The following is a 24825-nucleotide window of genomic DNA, read 5'->3' on the forward strand; positions in this document are numbered from 1 at the left end:
GATTAAGCCAAATGAATATACAGCATTAAATGAAGCGAGTCCTCCTGGATACAGTTATATACACCAGCCTCGTCTAACTGGCAGAGGAGGAGGCGTCGCGGTTATTTATAACGATTATCTAGGTGTAACACACAAACCTGGTTATAAATTTAATACATTTGAAGTTCTTCATACTCATATAATGTATGTAGCCTCGAAAAATAAGTCTACCCAGTTAATTCCATTGCTTATTATTTACAGGCCCCCGGGGCCATATTCTGAGTTTCTTTCTGAATTTGCAGATTTTATCTCAGATCTGGTTATTTCCTTCGACAAAGCTTTAGTTGTCGGAGATTTTAATATTCACTTCGATAACCCAGAAGACCCTTTAAAAACAGCCTTTGTGTCCATCTTAGATTCAGTCGGGATTAAGCAGAATGTCATAGGACCGACCCATAATGGTGGTCACACCCTTGATCTAATACTAACATTCAGATTAAACGTAGACAATATAGTCATACTTCCACAGTCTGAAGTTATCTCAGATCATTGTCTCATCTCATTCAAAATATGTCTGAGTAATAATATATGCACCTCACCACGCTACTGTATTAAACGCACTTTCACGTCAACTACTGCACAGAGCTTTATAAATGATCTCCCAGAGCTGTCAACTTTGACTGGGTCACTGTCAGCCCCTGCAGAACTTGATCAGGCAACTGAATGCTTAGAGTCAACATTCCGCCATACTTTAGATAATGTAGCTCCTCTAAAAAGGAAAATGGTCAGAGACAAAAAATTAGCACCCTGGTATAATGATGACACTCGCACATTAAAACAGACCACTCAAAAATTGGAACGTAAATGGCGTCAAACAAAATTGGTAGTGTTCAAATTAGCTTGGAAGGAGAGCTTCCTGAAGTATAGAAAAGCTCTTAGTGCTGCGAGATCAACATATTTCTCCTCCCTAATAGAATATAACAAAAATAATCCTAGATTCCTATTTAATACTGTAGCAAAATTAACCAGGAATAAGTCCACTATCAACACATGCACACCTGCAGTATGTGGTAGCAACGACTTCATGAATTTTTTAATGACAAAATTGAGAATATCCGACAAAAAATTCAAACTACTAATTTAAGGTCAGACAATGAAAGTGACCTTGTAGTTAACAATATAACTGTATCAGATCATCAGTTAGAATGTTTTACTCCCCTAAAAGAAACTGAATTACTTTCATTAATCTCTACATCAAAAGCCTCAACTTGCGTACTAGATCCCTTACCGACACATCTATTCAAACAGATAATGCCTGGAGTAATTGAACTGCTTCTAAATATAATACATTATTCTCTTATGATTGGCTATGTACCCAAATCCTTTAAACTAGCAGTTATCAAACCCCTGATTAAAAAACCTGACCTTGATCCCTGTCAGCTGTCCAATTATCGGCCAATATCAAACCTCCCCTTTATCTCCAAGATCCTTGAAAAAGCTGTGGCACAGCAGTTATGCTCATATTTACATAGGAATAACATCCATGAAATGTATCAGTCAGGATTTAGACCTCATCATAGCACAGAGACAGCACTAGTTAAAGTAGTAAACGACCTACTGTTGGCGTCTGATCAGGGCTGTGTCTCGCTACTTGTGTTGCTTGACCTTAGTGCAGCATTTGATACCATTGATCATTCCATTCTTCTGGATAGACTAGAAAATGTTGTGGGAGTTAAGGGAATGGCCCTCTCCTGGCTCAGCTCTTATTTAACTGATCGTTATCAGTATGTTGATATAAATGGTGATATTTCTAGACGTACTGAGGTAAAGTTTGGTGTTCCACAAGGTTCTGTCTTGGGTCCACTGCTTTTTTCTCTATACATGTTACCTCTGGGCGATATTATTCGTAAACATTGTATTAGTTTCCACTGTTATGCTGATGACACACAGTTGTATGTCTCTGCAAAACCTGATGAGAGACACCAGCTTAATAGAATTGAGGAATGTGTTAAGGACATTAGACACTGGATGCTTATTAATTTCCTTCTGCTTAACTCTGACAAGACTGAAGTACTTGTACTCGGACCACATACAGCTAGAAGTAAGTTTTCTGATTACACAGTGACTCTGGATGGCCTTTCTGTTTCTTCACGTGCAGCAGTAAAAGACCTCGGAGTGATTATTGACCCCAGTCTTTCATTCGAAACTCACATTGATAACATCACCCGGCTCGCTTTCTTTCATCTCAGAAATATTGCAAAGATAAGAAATTTAATGTCATTGCATGATGCAGAAAAACTAGTCCATGCTTTCGTTACCTCCAGGTTGGATTATTGTAATGCCTTACTGTATGGATGTTGCAATAAGTGCATAAACAAGCTCCAGTTAGTTCAAAATGCAGCAGCAAGAGTCCTTACTAGAACTAGAAAATATGACCACATCACGCCTGTCTTATCCACACTGCATTGGCTCCCAATCAAATTTCATATTGATTAAAAAATACTACTATTGACCTTTAAAGCACTAAATGGTCTCGCACCACAGTACCTGAGTGAACTTCTGCTCCTCTATGACCCGCCACGCCTACTTAGATCAAAAGGTGCAGGCTATCTGCTGGTACCTTGTATAGTGAAGGCTACATCAGGGGGCAGAGCCTTTTCTTACAAAGCCCCACTGTTATGGAACAGCCTTCCAAGTAATGTTCGGGAATCAGACACAGTCTCAGCATTTAAGTCTAGGCTGAAAACATATCTGTTTAGTCAAGCCTTGTGTTAATGGTGTTTATGAGGTAAAGGAGTAGATCTGGAGGGTCCTCAGACATAGAGTGTTTTGGTAAACTGGGATGTATGGATGCTGTCAGTCCCCACTCGCTTGCTCACTCGAGTTTGTTGACGGTGTAGTGGCTGGCTGCTTTATGTCCCGGGGCTCCCTCATGCCTGTGTTACCTTCTGGCTCTCTCCTTTTAGTTATGCTGTCATAGTTAGTTGCCGGAGTCCCTGCTTGTACTCGGTGCAATATGTATACTGTTCCTACTTATTCAGGTGACATTGGGCATACCTAACCACCTGTGTTTTCTTTCCCTCCCCCCCACCCCAAATCTGTCCCTCTGAGTTACATGGAGTCAACAGGAAATCTTTTGGTGGAGAGGGTGGAGACCTCGACTGGCTATCGTAGCCTGCAGGGAATCGGCCATCAGACTTTCTGTCGCATGTCCCAGACCCGGTGAAATGTAACTGAATTGTCTTGGCCAGCCCTAAGGGTCCCATCTGCATCTCATCATTGCTGAGGAGTGTGCTCCCATCACCCAATCAAGCATCCAGCCAGAGCAGGTCATGATATATTTTACCATAATAACATGCCATTGTGTGTTATGCCTGATGTAAAGACTCTCGTCTCTGCGAGCCTACCACACAGATTTAATACTTGTCATTTTTAGGGCATACCTAACAACGTGTTTTCTTTCTCTCTCTCTTCCCCCCCATCTGTCCCTCTGAGTTACATGTTGATCCTGGGATTGAGATGCTGGCCTCTTCTGCCCCTCGGACCTGCTTGATCCATCCTGGTGCCCTGTGTCTGGTCGGAGTTTTATCGCCCCACTCCTGTGAAGGACGGCCCCATGAGGACAGTTGAGGGTTATACCTGTTAAAACTGTTAATATTATAGTCAGGCTGTCTGTTATTGCCCAAATGAGGATGGGTTCCCTTTTGAGTCTGGTTCCTCTCGAGGTTTCTTCCTCATGTCATCTGAGGGAGTTTTTCCTTGCCACCGTCACCACAGGCTTACTCATTGGGGATAGATTAAGGATAAAATTAGCTCATGTTTTAAGTTGTTCAAATTCTGTAAAGCTGCTTTGTGACAATGTTTATTGTTAAAAGCGCTGTACAAATAAACTTGATTTGATTTGATCTCAGGTTGAAATGCAGGTGGTTTCTGTAGTCTGCCAGTTTTCTGGAAGTCCTCTCATACTCCCGCACCAGTCGAAGGGTTCTCATCCCAAAGTGCGTGGAAACATGTCTGTGAAGATTCTCAGTCATCCAGGTCATGGTAAGCTGTGGGTGGAAAAAGAGAGCAACTGGACTTGCTTGAAGATTCTTGAAGACGTTTCACCTCTCATCGGAAAGGCTTCTTCAGTTCTGTCTGACTGGTAGGGAGCATCAGGTATTTATCCTCTCATGGATGAAAAGCTCATCTAAGGTGTCACTGAGTCATCCTGTTGGTGTGGGTCACTGGGGGCTGGATGTGAACGGCCTCGAGAGTCGTTAGGATGATCAATGGATTGCCCATTAGGGTGATCAATGGAATGCTGATTCTCTCTGTCCTCCTGTGAGTCACTGAAAACAGCTGGGTTTTGGTGTGCATTCAGTTGTCTGGGAAGTGTGCCAAGGATTGCATTGTAGGTGGCTGATAAATGATGTCTTAGACCCCCACCTCTGTTCAGTGATGGCCATTCCAGGTTGACAAAAATGGCTTCTTTAACTCCTCGCTCATACCAACGATCCTCTCTGGCTAAAATGTGTACGTTGCAATCCTGAAATGAGTGTCCTTTGTTGTTAAGATGAAGGTAGACAGCAGAGTCCTGGCCTAAGAAAGTTGTTAGCTGCCTGCAACAACTAGAAAAGGACCAAGCCATCAACCGATCTCTGTACTACAGATTGTACCCTGGGGAAGCCGTTCCTCTCATATACGGACTCCCCAAGATTCACAAGGAAGGAGCTCCACTCAGACCTATCATCAGCAGTATAAACTTTGTTACTTACCACATTGCCAAACACCTAGCCACCATCCTGGCTCCTCTCATTGGGAATACGCCACATCACGTCAAAAACTCCCAAGATTTTGCTACTAAAGTTGCAGACCTCAAACTATACTCAGATGAAACCATGGTTTCCTACGATGTCACTTCTCTGTTCACCTGCATTCCCACCACAGAAGCAGTTGAATCTGTTAGAAAATGACTCCTTTGAGACAGCACCTTATTGGATAGAATGAACCTCACCATGGACCAGATTTGCACCCTGCTTGACCTCTGCCTGACTACCACTTATTTCCAGTTTAATGAAAGTTTCTACAGACAGAAGCATGGATGGGCCATGGGCTCACCGATTTCCCCTATTGTGGCCAATCGTTACATGGAGGAAGTGGAACATAAAGCTTTGACCACTTTTTCAGGAGTTGCTCCCAGCCACTGGTTCAGATATGTGGATGACACCTGGGTTAAAATCAAAACCCATGAGGTGGAAGCCTTCTCTAAGCACATCAGTGCAGTGGATATTAACATCAACTTCACTCAGGAGGACGTCAGTGTGAATAATCTAGCCTTCTTGGATTGTGATGTACACATTAGACAAGACAAAAGCCTGAGCATCGAGGTCTACCGGAAACCCACACACACAGACCAGTAGGGGAGAGCGGGGTAAGATGAGCCACTTTTTACATTTTTCATCATAACTACATGTTAAAGCCATTTTTGCTTCCAGTCTACACACCATACCAAATTTCAAAGTGTACTGTTACTATCTGAGCAAAAAATAATTGATAAGCTCTTATGGTTAGAGTGATATTACCTCTTGAAAAAAAAATGTCAAGTGGCTCAACTTACCCCATGCACGGGGTAAGATGAGCCACTGTGTGGAGTAAATTGAGCCAACACAAAACATGTTAGGTTAACAAAGTAAACAACTTTTATTATTAGAAGTGCAATCAATGAATCAAGTCAAGTCAATCAAGTGGGGGATAGGGCCGTTGCATAGAGAAGGGGAGATGAAGAGAGAGGTGATAGAATGAGATGGGATAGGGAGGGATAGATAGATGGACAGAGAGAGAGAGATATGCATAGATAGATAGAAAGAGGGATGGTTAGAGAGGGAATGAGAGATATACTATATTATAGAAATTACTAAAACAGTAGAGCAGTGCCGGGCGGCACGGTGGTGTAGTGGTTAGCGCTGTCGCCTCACAGCAAGAAGGTCCTGGGTTCGAGCCCCAGGGCCGGCGAGGGCCTTTCTGTGTGGAGTTTGCATGTTCTCCCCGTGTCCGCGTGGGTTTCCTCCGGGTGCTCCGGTTTCCCCCACAGTCCAAAGACATGCAGGTTAGGTTAACTGGCGACTCTAAATTGACCGTAGGTGTGAATGTGTGTGTGAATGGTTGTCTGTGTCTATGTGTCAGCCCTGTGATGACCTGGCGACTTGTCCAGGGTGTACCCCGCCTTTCGCCCGTAGTCAGCTGGGATAGGCTCCAGCTTGCCTGTGACCCTGTAGAAGGATAAAGCGGCTAGAGATAATGAGAGAGAGTAGAGCAGTGCCAAAAAATCTTATTTCTTTCAGTAGGTTAAAACATTGCTAAAACATGCAGCAATCATTCCATCAATCATTCAATCATTTCATCATTATTCAATGTTCCAAGCATTCAAATTGCAAGGGAACACCATTTGCCTCTCCCTCCGTGCTGTCCCACCAACAGTAAAGGGGCGGGGCAATTTTTTCACAATATCCTGTCTTGACAGGACAGCCTCATCTTTCTCTTTGAAGACAAAGGTTGGCTTTCTTGCAGAGCCATGGCATGACCAGCTTCTTTTGAGAAATCTTGCCTCTATTTCGAAGACATCCAATTTGATTATCTGGCCAATGAAGTAATGCACTTTCACCAACTTGGTCTCTACCTCTCCATTCTTTATCTTTTCAATGAACCTAGTCAGAGTCATCCTGTCCAAATGCATATCCCTCGCCACAGCCCGAATAGGTCTGCCTTTCCTGACTTCCTCTGCGGCTCTCTCCAAAACTGCACGGGACTGTGCGGCCCTGTCTGTTTTTCTTTTGTATGAGTGTGGCATCATGCACACCTGTAATAACAGAGGGTATTATTTTATTTATTAAAAACCTTTTAAACACATTATTTATATTAACATGTTATTTATTTGTTTATTTGTTTTTGTTGTTGTTGTCATATATGACCAGTAAATGTGAAAACTTAAGTGTCATCCATATTGGGTAAGCTCAGCCACCAATGGGGTAAGTTGAGCCAGTGGCTCAACTTGCCCCATATCTAATGGCTCATCTTACCCCGTGGCCACCATTTTGTAGAAAAATGCTAATAAAGGGGATTAGGCTAATCAAAATTATTTTTATTAGCATTCATATCATAGCTTAGAAAGCCACTAACTTAACCCTAATGTGTCTAAATATTATTCTACTTTTGTCTTCTCTAAATCATCTTCACTGTGGACAAACATGGAATTGACTTAGAAAGCACAAAAACACATTTTTATAAATATCTCCCTCACCTAGTTTGACATGTGGTGCTCCTCTCCACAAGTGTAAGTAAATGGTCCCGCCCCCCTTTGAATGTGGTCACATGGTCACATTTGTTTACTGTTTCTTAGAAACAGGGGGTGGCTCATCTTACCCCCTGGCTCATCTTACCCCGCTCTCCCCTACCTACTCTTTGACTCTCACCACCCACTGGAACACAAATCGGGGGTCATTAGGACCTTGCAACGCAGGGCTCAGTATATCCCAACAATGATAGAGGGAAAAGAGAAGGAGCAGAATCTCATCAAGAAAGCACTGCAGAACTGCAGGTATCCCAACTGGTCTTTCCTCAAGAGCAGAAAAAGGAACAGAATGGACAAGGAGGATAACAGGAACAAATGCAGGAACATTGTCATTCCCTACATTTCTGGACTATCTGAGAAACTCAGGAGGATCTTCTACAAACACAACATTCCAGTATATTTCAGACCCAGTAATACTCTGAAGCAGAAACTGGTCCATTCTAAGGACAGAATACCCAGACACAAACAGGACAACTTATTGTATGCCATTCAGTGCAGTGAGGAATGCACGGACTCATATATTGAGGAGACTAAACAACCGCTTCACAGGCGCATGGCTCAACACAGGAGAGCCAGTTCCTCAGGCCAGGACTCTGCTGTCTACCTTCATCTTAACAACAAAGGACACTCATTTCAGGATTGCAACGTACGCATTTTAGCCAGAGAGGATCGTTGGTATGAGCGAGGAGTTAAAGAAGACATTTTTGTCAACCTGGAACGGCCATCACTGAACAGAGGTGGTGGTCTAAGACATCATTTATCAGCCACCTACAATGCAGTCCTTGGCACACTTCCCAGACAACTGAATGCACACCAAAACCCAGCTGTTTTCAGTGACTCACAGGAGGACAGAGAGAATCAGCATTCCATTGATCACCCTAACGGGCAATCCATTGATCATCCTAACGACTCTCGAGGCCGTTCACAACCAGCCCCCAGTGACCCACACCAACAGGATGACTTAACGACACCTTAGATGAGCTTTTCATCCATGAGAGGATAAATACCTGATGCTCCCTACCAGTCAGACAGAACTGAAGAAGCCTTTCGGATGAGAGGTGAAACGTCTTCAAGAATCTTCAAGCAAGTCCGGTTGCTTTCTTTTACCACCCACAGTTTGCCATGACCTGGATGACTGAGAATCTTCACAGACATGTTCATAAAGTAGGAAAGAAAAATTAAATTAATGATTTGTGGTAATTAAAAACAAGATATTTAAAGAATACTTGGAATATTCAATCATAAAATAAATTTATTTCAAAAGATAGAGCAAAGAAAAACTCAGTCAGCAGGAAATAACCTGGAAAATGAATGCGGGTCATTTTTGACCCATGTTGTGCATTAGAAGGGGTGTGCATATGTTTTGCATCAAAGTGTTAAGGTGGCGATTCGGGGGGGGGATAACTGTTAAATATATAAATATTTCCAGGTTTAAACACCAACACCATCCTCTTTACTCCTTTAATCCTGGAATAGGGATTGTGTATTAAAGGTGGAATCAGTGATGAAAGGTTTTCTGTGTGGATGTAAAGCAGGAGAAATGAAAGGTGTACAAACTTTTAATCAGTTAGTGATTCAGTGATTCTATTAAAAAAAAAAGACTCATTGCGTTTTGGGTTTATATCTGTAATAAACAACGGGTCACGGTGCCAAACCTGAATCTGCTTATATTTTGATAAACGCAGTAAAGCGTCGTCCTGCCTGTCTGGTCATGTGATGCTGCGTCCTCATGTTTCCTCTCTGACCTCCACAGTACCAGCCCCGTGTGTGTGTGACGTGTTAACAGGACACAAAGGACTCCTAAAAGCTGATCTATTGTAATTGTGTGCAATAATTAGAACTGTAAAAGTGCCACTCACTGCCCCGTTGGATTTGGGAGCGTGAGCTCGTCCAGTGAGATGCAGAGATTCGCTCCCACTGCGTTTTTAATTTAAAGCCTGAGTGTTGGTGCAAATATAATTCAGAGCTCGCAATCACATCACAGGTTTGCATAAAGGCCTGAATGCTTCATAAACCTTTGAATTTTGTGTGTGTGTGTGTGTGTGTGTGTGTGTGTGTGTGTGTGTGTGTGTGTGTGAATCAGACAGACATCTCTGAGAGAGTGTGTGAACTCTACAGCAGCTTTCACGGCACAGAGCTTCATGGCTTCAGGCAGCAAAAGCAATTAAGACAAACTTAAAATAATTTGAACTAATTTTATTCTCGTTATCTGCAGAAAATAAAGCCTTATGTGTTGATTATGAGCAGAAAGGAACTCTTTCATCTGCGGAGAGATACCTTACTCACTCAAAAGGACGACCTGAGTGTAGAACACACATCTTCTCATCCTTCTTTTTCTTTTTGTTCATGTTTTGTCTTTCTTCACACGCGGTCACTTCAAACTCACTAACCATGATGTCATCACGCAGTAAGATCTCAGCATGACATCTCTGATGGTTGTGTGAAGATGAAACCACATCCCTGAGTGTAAAAGCAAACATACTCTCACTGCTTTTTGATCAGAAGGGAACGGGTTCTTGAACCGGTTCTGTTCAGGATTCTTTAAACCTTGGTGCCAGGTAAAGAACCGGCCCACATTTTCACCACTTTTGATCAGAACCATTGTAATCAAGGATGCATCATGAGTGAAGGGCATGGCACAATGGGAGTGAACAGTAGTAGCATGATGGTGAATCACACTGATCACCTGCGGGCTTTTCTTATGTTCTTGCAGATATTTGTTTTCAGTCCATTTTTTCGGAAGATGTCTCCTTTTCCATTGTGTTCTCCATCACTGTGCCCGGCTTCCTCTCCAAACTAATGACACACCCACTGATGATGTCATAGTTCATGCTGGAAAAGCCAGCTATATGTTGGTTCCACTTGGGAACCAAATTTTTAGGTTCAGAACAAATTCATTTTTGGTTGAAATGCTTCGAACGTTTCAAAATGTGGTGCATGAACCAAAACAGAACTCATTCCCTGTTGGTGGAGAAGGTGTGTGTGTGTGTGTGTGTGTGTGTGTGTGTGGTTTCTTAATCATGTCGCATATGCATGCCCTAGTACTGCAGGTGGCACTGCTAAAATATCATTCCACTCCTCATGACTGCATATAGATACAGATAAGACGCAGGAAGAAACAGATGATGCATGAAACCATAAAATAAATGAGGCGTGGACTGAATTCAGCCTCGTTTATAACGACCCCACACTCGGTGTCGGAGTGTTTCATTCAGCTGCCACGTGAATGACACACTGACATGGCAAAGAAAGTCTAAACCTCATCACAATGTTCATGGAATCCAAATGAAATTCATCTCCACAGGAAGCATGCTGAGGCTTTTAATCTCCACCACTTTTACTTTTCTAGAAGGAAAAATGCAGAGACTGAGGAGAGAGGAGCGGTTTATCCTGCAGAAACACTCTCCATCCACAAGTGGATCTGTGCTTAGGAATGTGTGTGTGTGTGTGTGTGTTCCGACTGCTTGTGATGTTGTGAATGCTGGTGTCAGGCCACAGAACCCTGTTGCTTTTGGAAGCTCAAACCACATGGAGATGTTTGTGCTGAAGAGAAACAGAACGAGAGACTCAGAGGAAGGGAAAAATATCAGATCCAAATGTCAGACTCGGGTAACATTTACTGAAAATACAGCAAGCTGTAAATATTTCTTTTTAATTTTGTGGGAATCATTTGTCCGTGTTTGGAGGAATTATGTTGCTATTCATATCTTCTGTGTGTGTGTTAATACTTATTCTTTTTGTATATAACCTATATGACGAATCAAATAAATTAAACTACTAATACTTCTCTCTCTCTCTCTCTCTCTCTCTCTCTGTCTCTTCATCTCTGTCTGTCTGTCTGTCTGTCTGTCTGTCTCTCTCTCTCTCTCTCTCTGGATCAGTATAGTTTGAGTTTCACTCTACACCTCTTTAATTCCTCACTGAGGCTCTTTGATGATGTTTGATCTCGGAGAAGCTCCTCTGGAACGGGTTTGACCAGCCGATGCCCAGCTCTGGGAAGCATTGTGTAACTCGTTTCATTTGAGGCGAGCAGCAGGCGAGAGTGCAGTGTGTCATGGTGTGTTCCTGAAACCTAATGTGGTGCAAATAGAGCTATTATCCCTGGAAAACCCAAGGCGGTATGGAGCTGAATGTTTCTCTCTGCTGCTCGGACTCCAGGATCGGGTCGCATTCCCCATTTCTTCATTATGCAGAATGGGGTCACATAAAAACAACCCAGTGAGCTGTTTCCTCCATTTTTATCTTTTCACATAAACAAACGAACAGGACAAGTGTAAGTGTATGGGGGGGCACCCCAACAGGTCAATGATCATATTTGCGTTCTTTTCTGGACTCGGTCCATTGTCTCCAGGAGTTCAGTGTGTTTTTTGTCTCTGTGATTGGTTCAACTTTTCACGTCACTTCCTGTTTTGGAGGGGAAGGGTTATTATGGCCCTCAGAGAAGATGGAGTGCGTTATTGATTTATGAAACCCAATGTTCACAGCACTGGAGCTCTGTAATTAGCTGAGCTTTGTGATGTGAGTGTCTTCACTGAAAAGATCATGAGCATCTCGTGCATAGCTGAGAACATTTCCTCATCAGAGGAATTCCTGCGGGCGGCACGGTGGTGTAGCGCTGTCGCCTCACAGCAAGAAGGTCCTGGGTTCAAGCCCCGGGGCCGGCGAGGGCCTTTCTGTGTGGAGTTTGCATGTTCTCCCCGTGTCCGCGTGGGTTTCCTCCGGGTGCTCCGGTTTCCCCCACAGTCCAAAGACATGCAGCTTAGGTTAACTGGTGACTCTAAATTGAGCGTAGGTGTGAATGTGAGTGTGAATGGTTGTCTGTGTCTATGTGTCAGCCCTGTGATGACCTGGCGACTTGTCCAGGGTGTACCCCGCCTCTCGCCCGTAGTCAGCTGGGATAGGCTCCAGCTTGCCTGCGACCCTGTAGAAGGATAAAGCGGCTAGAGATAATGAGATGAGATGAGATGAGGAATTCCTGCCTGATGAAGAGCTGTGCATCCAAAAGGAGATGCTCTTCATCATGCAAGGGTTGGTATGAGAAGAAAATAAAACCTTTGCACCAGAATGTGACCTACAGACCTGTGTAATTAATCCCTCAAGGTTTCTTCATCACGCAGAGATTTTCTTCTCCACCCACACCTCAGACTTCTTCATTTGAGAGAAATGTACACTTCAGTCTAAATCTCTATCCAGGTTTCTGTAAAGCTTCTCTGTGACAGTGTCCACTGTAAAACTATTGAATTCATGGTTGTGAAGGAATCCTCCTGTGTGGAATCTGAAGTTCTGGACGAGCTCAGAATCTGTTCCGAGTGCAGACTTAAGAGTAACGGAGTTAAAAAAAAATACAGTAGAGCTTCCATCAGCTAATTTCCCTTTAAAACCTGTGGAATAGAGAATAACTGATGTGAGCTGGTTTAGTATCAGCAGAAGGACATAGGAGATTTTTTGGTAATTTGCATATTTACATACATTCATGAGTCTGAAATCAACATCAGAATCAGAGGTCAAGACCAGCTTTCAATCAGTACAACTCAAAAAAAAAATCAAATGGTGACAGGGTTTTGGCGACGGAGGCGAAAAGACGGTGATGCAGCTGTAATGACTTTTCAGTGAAGTGTGTGAAAGAGCCAAGTCATTAGATTGTCTGACACTTCAGTTATGTATCATCACCATCACCGATACTGTGCACTAAGCAGAGTCTGTATGCTGAAGATCGACATCCTGAGCGTAACGGAATCGAAAGCATCCTGTCATGACTCCTGCCAATACACTGATGGATACGAGCTCAATGCTGATACACACTGAGTGCAGTGTGAAGGAGACAGTTATAGACCTTTATTATTATCATTATTATTATTCCAGGTGGGTGGCACGGTGGTGTAGTGGTTAGCACTGTCGCCTCACAGCAAGAAGGTTCTGGGTTCGAGCTCCATGGCCGGCGAGGGCCTTTCTGTGCGGAGTTTGCATGTTCTCCCCGTGTCCACGTGGGTTTCCTCCGGGTGCTCCGGTTTCCCCCACAGTCCAAAGACATGCAGGTTAGGTTAACTGGTGACTCTAAATTGAGCGTAGGTGTGAATGTGAGTGTGAATGGTTGTCTGTGTCTATGTGTCAGCCCTGTGATGACCTGGCGACTTGTCCAGGGTGAACCCCGCCTTTCACCCGTAGTCAGCTGGGATAGGCTCCAGTTTGCCTGCGACCCTGTAGAACAGGATAAAGCGGCTAGAGATAATGAGATGAGATGTTTCTACAGTCACTTAGAGTGAGAGCTGACATTCTTCTGATGGTTCCTCATTCACACCACATCACTACTTCATGGTTGAATGACTAACTGCACCACAATGCAGATTTTTACCTCCATCTTTGACATGTTTATTAACAACACACAGTTTCTAATAATTCATTCTCTGCATAAGGGGTGTGTGTGTGTGTGTGTGTGTGTGTGTGTGTGTGTGTGTGCATTTCAGGGGCAGTTGTATGGTAGAAGTGAAGCTTAATTGAACCCAATAATTAGAAGTTGTTTTTTTCTCCCGCAGCGATGCACCACTCGGATTGTTTGACAGTTTATCTCTGATAAATAAAACATTTTGGAAACTAATTAGTCCTCAGGCCCGGGGGTGATGAGTGGAGCTGTGAGAGGAGAGGAACCTGAAGTCCTGTCACAGGAAATGATCAAATCGACATCATGTGATCAGGACACTACTGTTGCTCAGCTGATTATTCCATGTAGTTATGTACAAAACCAGTAATGATGGACAGAGTTCATCCAGAGTTCCTCTGGTAACAAGATCCAGAATCTGGTTTGCAGTGTGATCAGCTCTAGAGTCTCTCAGTGTACTTCTCACAGGAGGATTTCACCCCGATTTTAACTCTTAAAACCCGACTGAATCAAATTTCACTGAAATTAACATCTCTTCTTCTCCCTTCTTCTTGGTTGAATTTCTCATGAAGATGTCACTGCAGTGAGGTGGATCACATGCCGCATTAATTTAATTTATTAGCTTTTTGCCATTGCGGTGGCACGGTGGTGTAGTGGTTAGCGCTGTCGCCTCACAGCAAGAAGGTCCGGGTTCGAGCCCCGTGGCCAGCGAGGGCCTTTCTGTGCAGAGTTTGCATGTTGTCCGCGTGGGTTTCCTCGGGGTGCTCCGGTTTCCCCCACAGTCCAAAGACATGCAGGTTAGGTTAACTGGTGACTCTAAATTGAGCGTAGGTGTGAATGTGAGTGTGAATGGTTGTCTGTGTCTATGTGTCAGCCCTGTGATGACCTGGCGACTTGTCCAGGGTGAACCCCGCCTTTCGCCCGTAGTCAGCTGGGATAGGCTCCAGCTTGCCTGCGACCCTGTAGAACAGGATAAAGCGGCTACAGATAATGAGATGAGATGAGCTTTTTACCATTGCGATATACAGTGGTGCTTGAAAGTTTGTGAACCATTTAGAATGTTCTATATTTCTGCATAAATATAGCCAAAAACATCATCAGATTTTCACACAAGTCCTAAAAGTAGATAAAGAGAACCCAGTTAAACAAATGAGACAAAAATATTATACTTGGTCATTTATTTATTGAGGAAAATGATCCAATATTACAGATCTGTGAGTGGCAAAAGTATGTGAGCCTTTGCTTTCAGTATCTGGTGTGACCCCCTTATGCAGCAATAACTGCAACTAAACATTTGCGGTAACTGTTGATCAGTCCTGCACACTGGCTTGGAGGAATTTTAGCCCATTCCTCCGTACAGAACAGCTTCAACTCTGGGATGTTGGTGGGTTTCCTCACATGAACTGTTCGCTTCAGGTCCTTCCACAACATTTCCATTGGATTAAGGTCAGGACTTTGACTTGGCCATTCCAAAACGTTAACTTTATTCTTCTTTAACCATTCTTTGGTAGAACGACTTGTGTGCTTAGGGTCGTTGTCTTGCTGCATGACCCACCTTCTCTTGAGATTCAGTTCATGGACAGATGTCCTGATATTTTCCTTTAGAATTCGCTGGTATAATTCAGAATTCATTGTTCCATCAATGATGGCAAGCCATCCTGGCCCAGATGCAGCAAAACAGGCCCAAACCATGATACTACCACCACCATCTTTCACAGATGGGATAAGGTTCTTATGCTGGAATGCAGTGTTTTCCTTTCTCCAAACATAACGCTTTTCATTTAAACCAAAAAGTTCTATTTTGGTCTCATCTGTCCACAAAACATTTTTCCAATAGCCTTCTGGCTTGCCCACATGATCTTTAGCAAACTGCAGATGAGCAGCAATGTTCTTTTGGGAGAGCAGTGGCTTTCTCCTTGCAACCCTGCCATGCACACCATTGCTGTTCAGTGTTCTCCTGATGGTGGACTCATGAACATTAACATTAGCCAATGTGAGAGAGGCCTTCAGTTGCTTAGAAGTTACCCTGGGGTCCTTTGTGACCTCGCTGACTATTACACGCCTTGCTCTTGGAGTGATCTTTGTTGGTCGACCACTCCTGGGGAGGGTAACAATGGTCTTGAATTTCCTCCATTTGTACACAATCTGTCTGACTGTGGATTGGTGGAGTCCAAACTCTTTAGAGATGGTTTTGTCACCTTTTTCAGCCTGATGAGCATCAACAACGCTTTTTCTGAGGTCCCCAGAAATCTCCTTTGTTTGTGCCATGATACACTTCCACAAACATGTGTTGTGAAGATCAGACTTTGATAGATCCCTGTTCTTTAAATAAAACAGGGTGCCCAGTCTCACCTGATTGTCATCCCATTGATAGAAAACACCTGACTCGAATTTCACCTTCAAATTAACTGCTAATCCTAGAAGTTCACATACTTTTGCCACTCACAGATGTGTAAAATTGGATAATTTTCCTCAATAAATAAATGACCAAGTATAATAATTTTGTCTCATTTGTTTAACTGGGTTCTCTTTATCTACTTTTAGGACTTGTGTGAAAATCTGATGATGTTTTAGGTCATATTTATGCAGAAATATAGAAAATTCTAAAGGGTTCACAAACTTTCAAGCACCACTGTATATATTAAACAGTTATTCCTGGAAATCGAGTTGTACATGAGCTGATAGCTGATGAGGCACGTAGCACTGACTTGTCTATAATCCATGTACGATGAGATTGAGTGGAATAACGGTTTTATTCTATCCACATTCACTGGATTTTGAGAAACAGAGCATTTTTATTTGCATTTTTTGCAAATTCAATAAATAAAAACTTTATACAAAACATCTGACAAAATAATTTCCATTTAGAATGTAAACAAACCAGAGAAATGACAGGAGCAATTTGTGAAAAATGCAATAATAATAATTCTTGAAAAAAAAGATCCGTTCTTATCATCAAATACTTTTATTCCATATTTTGTATTTTTTGGGGTTTTGTTTTAGAGTAGAGTTTGTATTTTGTCCTTGGTTGGTTCAGTAACACACTCCGCCATTTTGTTTTTCTTTATTCACAGTATATTAGCTGATATGCTAGTAGTAGAGTAGCCAATCAGAGCGCGCAATTGCTCATATCCAGTGAATGTGGATAGAATAATAATAATAATTTTATATCCATTATCTCATCTCATCTCATTATCTCTAGCTGCTTTATCCTGTCCCACAGGGTCGCAGGCAAGCTGGAGCCTATCCCAGCTGACTACGGGCGAAAGGCGGGGTACACCCTGGACAAGTCACCAGGTCATCACAGGGCTGACACATAGACACAGACAACCATTCACACTCACATTCACACCTACGCTCAATTTAGAGTCACCAGTTAACCTAACCTGCATGTCTTTGGACTGTGGGGGAAACCGGAGCACCCGGAGGAAACCCACGCGGACACGGGGAGAACATGCAAACTCCTATATCCATTATAGCTGGGAAATTACAACAGCTTGCGCAATTACAGAGGTCCTCATTGGCACAACTTGATCTTTCCAAAGATGCATGTTGCTTGACTATGTGATAAAGTATTAGTGAGGAAAATAATTTTGAATTCCCACCATATTTAATCAGAGTTACAGTCTGCATCCAGCTCTGCGTCCGGCTCCACACACCTTACTGTTCTGTGAATTCCTCATGAACTTGTCACTGTATAGATATAAAACACATATAACAAGAAAGAGTCGAACCAGAGCTTTATAATGATGTGAGTCAGATTTGTACAATATTTGTTCACACTAATCATGTTATGATTGTCAATCAAATTTCTTCACCTATTTTTACTCTCCTGCTTCTCAGTTAAATAAGTCACGAAGTCCGTATTGCTCCACAATTTACCAATGTATCAAAACAAACAAGAATTTGCTCTTTCTGATGATGTTCCCCTGTGCATTACATTGCAGGCCTTTATCAGACACTCTTATCCAGAGCGATGTACAGCACACCCACAGCAGCCTGGGGTTCAGTGCCTTGCTCAAGGGCATTTCAGCCATTCATACTGGTCCAGGGAATCAAACTGGTGACCTTCTGGTCTCAAAGCTGCTTCTTTATCCATTAGGCCATGACTTCTTTGCGCAGCAAAGAATCTACACAATTATAAAAACACATCTCTACTGCTAGTGTTTTATGGTGAGATATGTGTAAAATCAAGGCACAATTTTTTTCATTGATATAAAGGTTGATATAAAAATAAGCATTATCATATGAAATGATTGATGATCTGGATAGCCAAGACTGTTCTGGGGGGAAAAACTCAAGATTGAGCATGTAAGGCTTTTCTAATGCCTGAGATAAGAGCTGAAAATTAAAGGTAGTGAAATGACCCTGAGAAAATCCTGATAAAGTCGACATGAGGATGAAAAAGGAGCAACAATGCAGATTTGTGATGATCGTGTGTCTGGAGCTTACCTGAGACTCAGCCATCACTTCCATCCTCCCAGATCCAGAAAAGGCCAGAGATCCTCCTGACACCTCGACAACCACGTGATCTACAAAACGAGGCCTTCGCTCGAGTTTGTTGTCCATAACTGCACTGCTGAGCACAGCTTCTTCTTCGTGATGTTAATTACAGAGAAAATTAAACAAACTCTCTAGCAGTGATTGAAATGTTTGCTGAGATCCATGAGGAGGAGAGATGATGAGTAAAGAAGACGAGGTGTGTGATTTTGGTCAAAACACCATTTCGAGACTCATGTATATTCGAGTATTGTAATTGTTCATATTGTGTGAAAGTGTCCTCATGTCCTCGTGCAGCGCTGCCTGAGAATCTCTATTTCACACAATGATGCCAGTTTAGTGAAAGGATTGAGAAGAATGGGATGAGAAACACAATGCACTGAGAGAGAAGACCGCAATAATTACGCTTAAGTAATAAACCAATTTTGACATCTGTCACCTCGAAGTGTCTTTCATTTAAATGGAAAGGAATAAACAGAGAATCTTCGCTCTCTTCTGAAGTGCTGTAATCCTCTTTAAGAACACACTTTGCTTCAGAAAAAAACCCTTTTCTTCTTGTATTGTAACGACGATAATTGAAGTTTCGTGTCGGACGTTATTCGAGTGCTTATCTCCTACTTCTTGTATGATTAACTTTTCAACATTTCTCTGCTAAATCCCAAAGTTTTTTTTCTTTCTTTTTTCTGCTTTGCTGCTTCTTTTGTCATTGTTCATTTTCAATTGCCCACATTTCCTTTTTGAAATATAAAAACCATTATGTCATCCTCATTTCTGCTCATTGAAGCTCTTACTTTTCTATTAAGGAGGAGTTTAAAAAAAGACAGAAAAACTTTTAGTTTTGCACTTTCTTCCTTTTTCTTTCACTTCCAAGCTGAAATCAGGAGGAATAAAAAACACGGCTTGATTTACAGCAGAGTCTGATTCAAGAAAATGAAGCCTTCATTTCTGTGTGTGTGTGTTCACTGAGGATCATCTGGGAATCTGGGAATTTAGAGTTTCACATTCCAATCCCTGGAATAGAGTCTCGTTCCATCACATTCAGTAATTAAGCACCCAGAAGAAATGCTGTGCTGGTGATTTAAACAGTGGATGTTAAAGTGGGATCATGGGAATGTGAGGTGAACGTCATAGGAAGGTCAAGGGTCAGTGATTTTGTTTTGGTGCTGTTTTTGTTGGGAAAACTATCTGTATTATTGAAGTTCTTTAGTTTGTTATTGAGCTGTTATAATTATCAACCTGTTTTGATTCTTGGCTTTGACTAGCACTTGACTCGAAGCCTTTATATAAAATATAAACTCTGACCGAATCAGTCATGTTGGAAAAAGGAATTTAAAAAACTCTATGTGAATAAATAACCATAATATTATTGTATTTATTTGATTATGTTTATAAAATAAATCAGCACTGAGAGGGTTTATTGATTTTAGCGTTAAAGAGGTCTATAAAAGGTTTAGAATCACTGAGCCAACTGGTTATGAACAGGGGTCAAGTCAAGTTTATTTGTATAGCGCTTTTAACAATAAACATTGTCGCAAAGCAGCTTTACAGAATTTGAATGACTTAAAACATGAGCTAATTTTATCCCTAATCTATCCCTAATGATGAAGCCTGTGGCGACGGTGGCAAGGAAAAACTCCCTCAGACGACATGAGGAAGAAACCTCGAGAGGAACCAGACTCAAAAGGGAACCCATCCTCATTTGGGCAACAACAGACAGCATGACTATAACATTAACAGTTTTAACATGAAGTCAGTTTCGTTGATGTTATAAACTCTTCATTGATGGAAACTTGAGTGCAAAACTGTTCATGACAACTGCAGTCCTAAAGTTAGCAAGTCAACTGTAGTCCTCAGCCATAAAAGCATTACTGTAAGAGTCCAGAGCGTCCTCCAGGTGTGACTTTCAACTGTCCACATGGGGCCGTCCTCCACAGGAGCGATGCGATGAGACTCCAACCAGACACAGGGCACCAGGATGGATCAGGCAGGTCCGAGGAGCAGAAGAGGTTCAGCATCTCGATCTCAGGACTGACATGTAACTCAGAGGGACAGATGGGAGAGGGAGGGAGAGAAAACACAGGTTGTTAGGTATGCCCAATGTCACCTGAATAAGTAGGAACAGTATACATATTGCACTGGGTACAAGCAGGGACGTTGGCAAAACTAACTACGTATGACAGCATAACTAAAAGGGGGTAGTTATGAAAAGGGGTGTGGTTAATTTGGACACACCCACCATGAGATGCAGGGGTGTGGCCACATTATGCACAAACAAACCCGGATAAACCCCTCTCTCTCTCTCTCTCTCTCTCACAAACACACACACACAGAGCTAAGGCCTTTCAGGAGGTGGCTGTAATTTGTCATTTTTTCGTACAAGCCTTTTATGAAGCGAAATTAGTTCCCCGAGTAGGAAGCGCCACAAAAGCCCTGTGATTAATTTGCTTGTTAGGCGATTGCAGCTGTCACCTGTGTAAGACATCTGGACAGCAGATTGACTAATGCCATAAGTGCACCGAAACATGGCTCACTCCCACTCCGCCTCTTTTAGCACGCTTTTAAGGGAAACTACTCTCTGTTTGAAATGGGCCTTTTTTTCCAGCAGGGTAATTAATAAGCATTACTGGTGATTGACATGGTAATTAGCTGTATTAATGTGGCACTAAGAGGCTTTGAACTGGGAGGAGGGAATGCACCGGGGTGAGGAAGGACGTCTCGGGGTCTAGGGAGAGAGACAGGGGACATTTCCCACTGACCTTATTCAGTGGAATGGATTCTTCAGTTTTGAGTTGTTTTTACACGCAATCACAGTTTATTCATTTCTTCACTTTGATAGAAGATGTAATGAAAGAAAGTGAAGCTTTATAAAAAAAATGTAAACTTCTGATTAAACAGCCAGCAGACTTGAGAGAGAGAGAAAAAGAGCAAATACCCTCAGTTAATTTTTAATTATTACAGCATTATGCTGGGAGCATGAGTTTATTTTATCTACTATGTAATCAGGGACTTAATCAGAGAGAGAGAGAGAGAGAGAGAGAAACAGACAGACAGACAGACAGACAGACACAGAGAGAGTGTCAACAAAATTCTTTCACTTGGTTCATGTTCTGTCAGCTTGACTCTAGAACATTATAAATGTTCCTTTAGGACTCGTCTGTTTAGTGCTTCTGTCCTGTATGCGGTGTATATACTGTACTCATAAAGTGCAAGTGTGTTTCCAGGAACTTAGAACCTTATGAGCAACTTATCAGTATGGCTGCATATCCCCTAGTTATGTAGGTACTGTGTAGAGTTATGAGCACAACAGTTTAGTACTCATGTCAAGTCAATGTTATTTCTATAGCACTTTTAACAATAAACTGTGTTGAAGAAAAACTCCCTCAGACGACATGAGGAAGAAACCTCAGGAGGAACCAGACTCAAAAAAGAACCCATCCTCATCTGGGTGATAACAGACAGCATGACTATAACATTAACAGTTTTAACATGAAGTCTGTTTCGTTGATGTCATAAACTCTTCACTGATGGAAACTTGAGTGCAAAACTGTTCATGACAACTGCAGTCCTAAAGTTAGCAAGTCAACTGTAGTCCTCAGCCATAAAAGCATTACTGTAAGAGTCCAGAGCGTCCTCCAAGTGTGACTTTCAACTGTCCACATGGGGCCGTCCTCCACAGGAGCGATGTGATGAGACTGCAACCAGACGTAGGGCAACAGGATGGATCAGGCAGGTCCGAGGAGCAGAAGAGGTCAGCATCTGGATCTCAGGATTGACATGTAACTCAGAGGGACAGATTGGGGAGGGGGGGAGAAAACACAGGTTGTTAGGTATGCCCAATGTCACCTGATGAGTAAGAACAGTATACATTTTTGCACTGAGCGCAAGCAGGGACTCCGGCAGAACTAACTATGACAGCATAACTAAAAGGGGAGAGCCAGAAGGTAACACAGGCATGAGGGAGCCCCGGGACATAAAGCAGCAGCCACTACACCGTCAACAAACTCGAGTGAGCAAGCGAGTGGGGACTGACAGCATCCATACATCCCAGTTTACCAAAACACTCTATGTCTGAGGATCCTCCAGATCTACACCTTTACCTCATAAACACCATTAACAAAAGGCTCGACTAAACAGATATGTTTTCAGCCGAGACTTAAACACTGAGACTGTATCTAAGTCCCGAACACTAATTTTCAAATAGTCTAATTTTCAAATAGTCTGTACATTTGTGTGTGTGTGTGGGGGGGGATGACAGACTCAGACTGTGTCTGAGTCCCAGACACTATTTGGAAGGCCGTTCTATAACTGTGGGGCTTTGTAAGAAAAGGCTCCGCCCCCTGATGTAGGTTTCAGTATTTGAGGTACCAACAAATAGCCTGCACCTTTTGATCTACGTAGGTGTGGTGGGTTCTCAAGAACCAGAAGTTCACTCAGGTACTGTGGAGCAAGACTGTAGGAGCCAATTTTTGTTTAAACTTGCTTTGGTTTAGAGACTCATTGTAGCAAGTGTTCTAGGTGGGTAGAGTACAGAAGCACAGCAGGCCAGAACTGAGTTCTCAAAAACTCGTTTATTGTAGCTTTTCAGCTTTTAAATACACACATGCATGCACACAAGTATCCAGGTTGGGAGTAGCCCCCTTCCTCCACTCTCCCTCTCCTCTTATTGGGCACAGTCACTGGGGAAGACACACAAACACAGGTTAATTCCCGTCAGGTGCAGTGATTCCACCACTTACCTTCCCTGACTCCGCCCTCCATTCACAGACCGATGCTTGACCACACCCCCGCTCCCACATACCCCTACCAGCCGACTCAGGCCGGGCAGCCGTCCGGCCTGCAGCCGACTCCCCCCCTGTTGACGGGAGAGGAAGTCCGCCACAACCATCTGCGCCCCTGGCCTGTGGACCACTTTGAACTTAAACGGCTGGAGTGCCAGATACCAACGGGTGAGCTGCACATTGGCATCCTTCATGCGGTGGAGCCACTGCAGGGGCACGTGGTCCGACCAGAGGGTGAAAGAGTGCCCCAGCAGATAGTAGCGGAGGGCGAGAACCGCCCACTTGATGGCAAGGCATTCCTTCTCTATGGTGCTGTACCTGCCCTCGCGCACTGACAGCTTGCGGCTGATGTACAGCACTGGACGGTCCTCCCCCTCCACCTCCTGGGACAGAACAGCTCCCAGCCCTCTGTCCGATGCGTCCATCTGTAAAACAAAGGGGAGAGAAAAGTCAGGGGAGTGTAACAGTGGCCCCCCACACAGTGCAGTCTTTACTTTAGAAAAAGCCCGTTGGCATTGCTCTGTCCACTGGACTGGATCTGGTGCCCCCTTTTTAGTGAGATCAGTCAGCGGGCTGGTGACGTCCAAATAAGTAGGTACAAACCTACCATTAATAGCCAGCCAGCCCCAGGAACTGCCTCACCTCCTTTTTGGTTTGGGCCTCAGGCAGGCCGCAATCGCTGCTGTCTTATTGATTTGGGGACGCATCTGCTCATTGCCCAAGTGGAAGCCCAGATACTGTACTTCCACTCGCTCAATCACACACTTCTTCGGGTTGGCTGTGAACCCCGCTCGCCTCAGCGACCCCAGGACGGCCCTCAGGTGTTTTAGGTGCCTCGGCCAGTCATTACTATAAATAATAATGTCATCTAAGTACGCAGCCGCATAGGTGGCGTGGGGGCGGAGGACCCTATCCATAAGCTGCTGGAACGTAGCGGGCGCCCCAAACAGCCCAAACAGAAGTGTGATGAACTGGTGTAAGCCAAATGGTGTGGAAAAGGCCGTTTTCTCTCGTGATAGTGGAGTCAAGGGGATCTGCCAATATCCCTTTGTCAAATCCAGTGTCGAATAAAAATGAGCCGTGCCTACTCGATCGAGCAACTCATCAATACGAGGCATTGGGTATACGTCAAATTTAGACACTGCGTTGACTTTTCTATAGTCCATACAGAACCGGACCGACCCGTCGGCCTTGGGAACCAAGACCACCGGACTGCTCCAGTCACTGTGGGACTCCTCGACAATGCCCATTTCGAGCATGGCCTCGAGTTCTTCCCGAACCACCTTTTTCTTGTGTTCAGGCAGTCTGTAAGGGCGGCTGCGCACTACCACCCCCGGGGGCGTCTCAATGTGGTGTTCTATGAGGTGGGTACGGCCGGACAGGGGCGAGAACACGTCAGAAAATTCTGTTTGCAACTGGGCTACCTCCGCGAGCTGGGTCGGGGAGAGATGGGCTCCACAGGGGACCGGAGCGGTGGGTGATGCTGATTTTCCCTTTTGAACCTCCGGCCCCAGGTCTGCCTTCTCTGGAACCACAGACACCAGCACCACGGGGACCTCCTTGCACCAACGTTTTAACAGATTGAGGTGGTATACCTGTAACACCCCACCCCTGTCCATTCGCCTCACCTCATAGTCGATGTCCCTGACTCGCCGTATGACCTCAAAGGGTCCTTGCCACCTGGCGATTAATTTAGAGCTCGACATGGGCAATAACATGAGTACTTTGTCTCCTGGTGTGAATTCCCTAAGGCACGTGCCCCTGTTGTACAGGTGGACTTGACATTCTTGAGCCTGCTGCAAATTCTCCTGGGTTAGGTGTGTGAGTGTGTGGAGTTTTGCACGCAGGTCAATAACGTATTG

Source organism: Neoarius graeffei, chromosome 15, assembly GCF_027579695.1.
Source record: "Neoarius graeffei isolate fNeoGra1 chromosome 15, fNeoGra1.pri, whole genome shotgun sequence".
Lineage (NCBI taxonomy): Eukaryota > Metazoa > Chordata > Actinopteri > Siluriformes > Ariidae > Neoarius > Neoarius graeffei.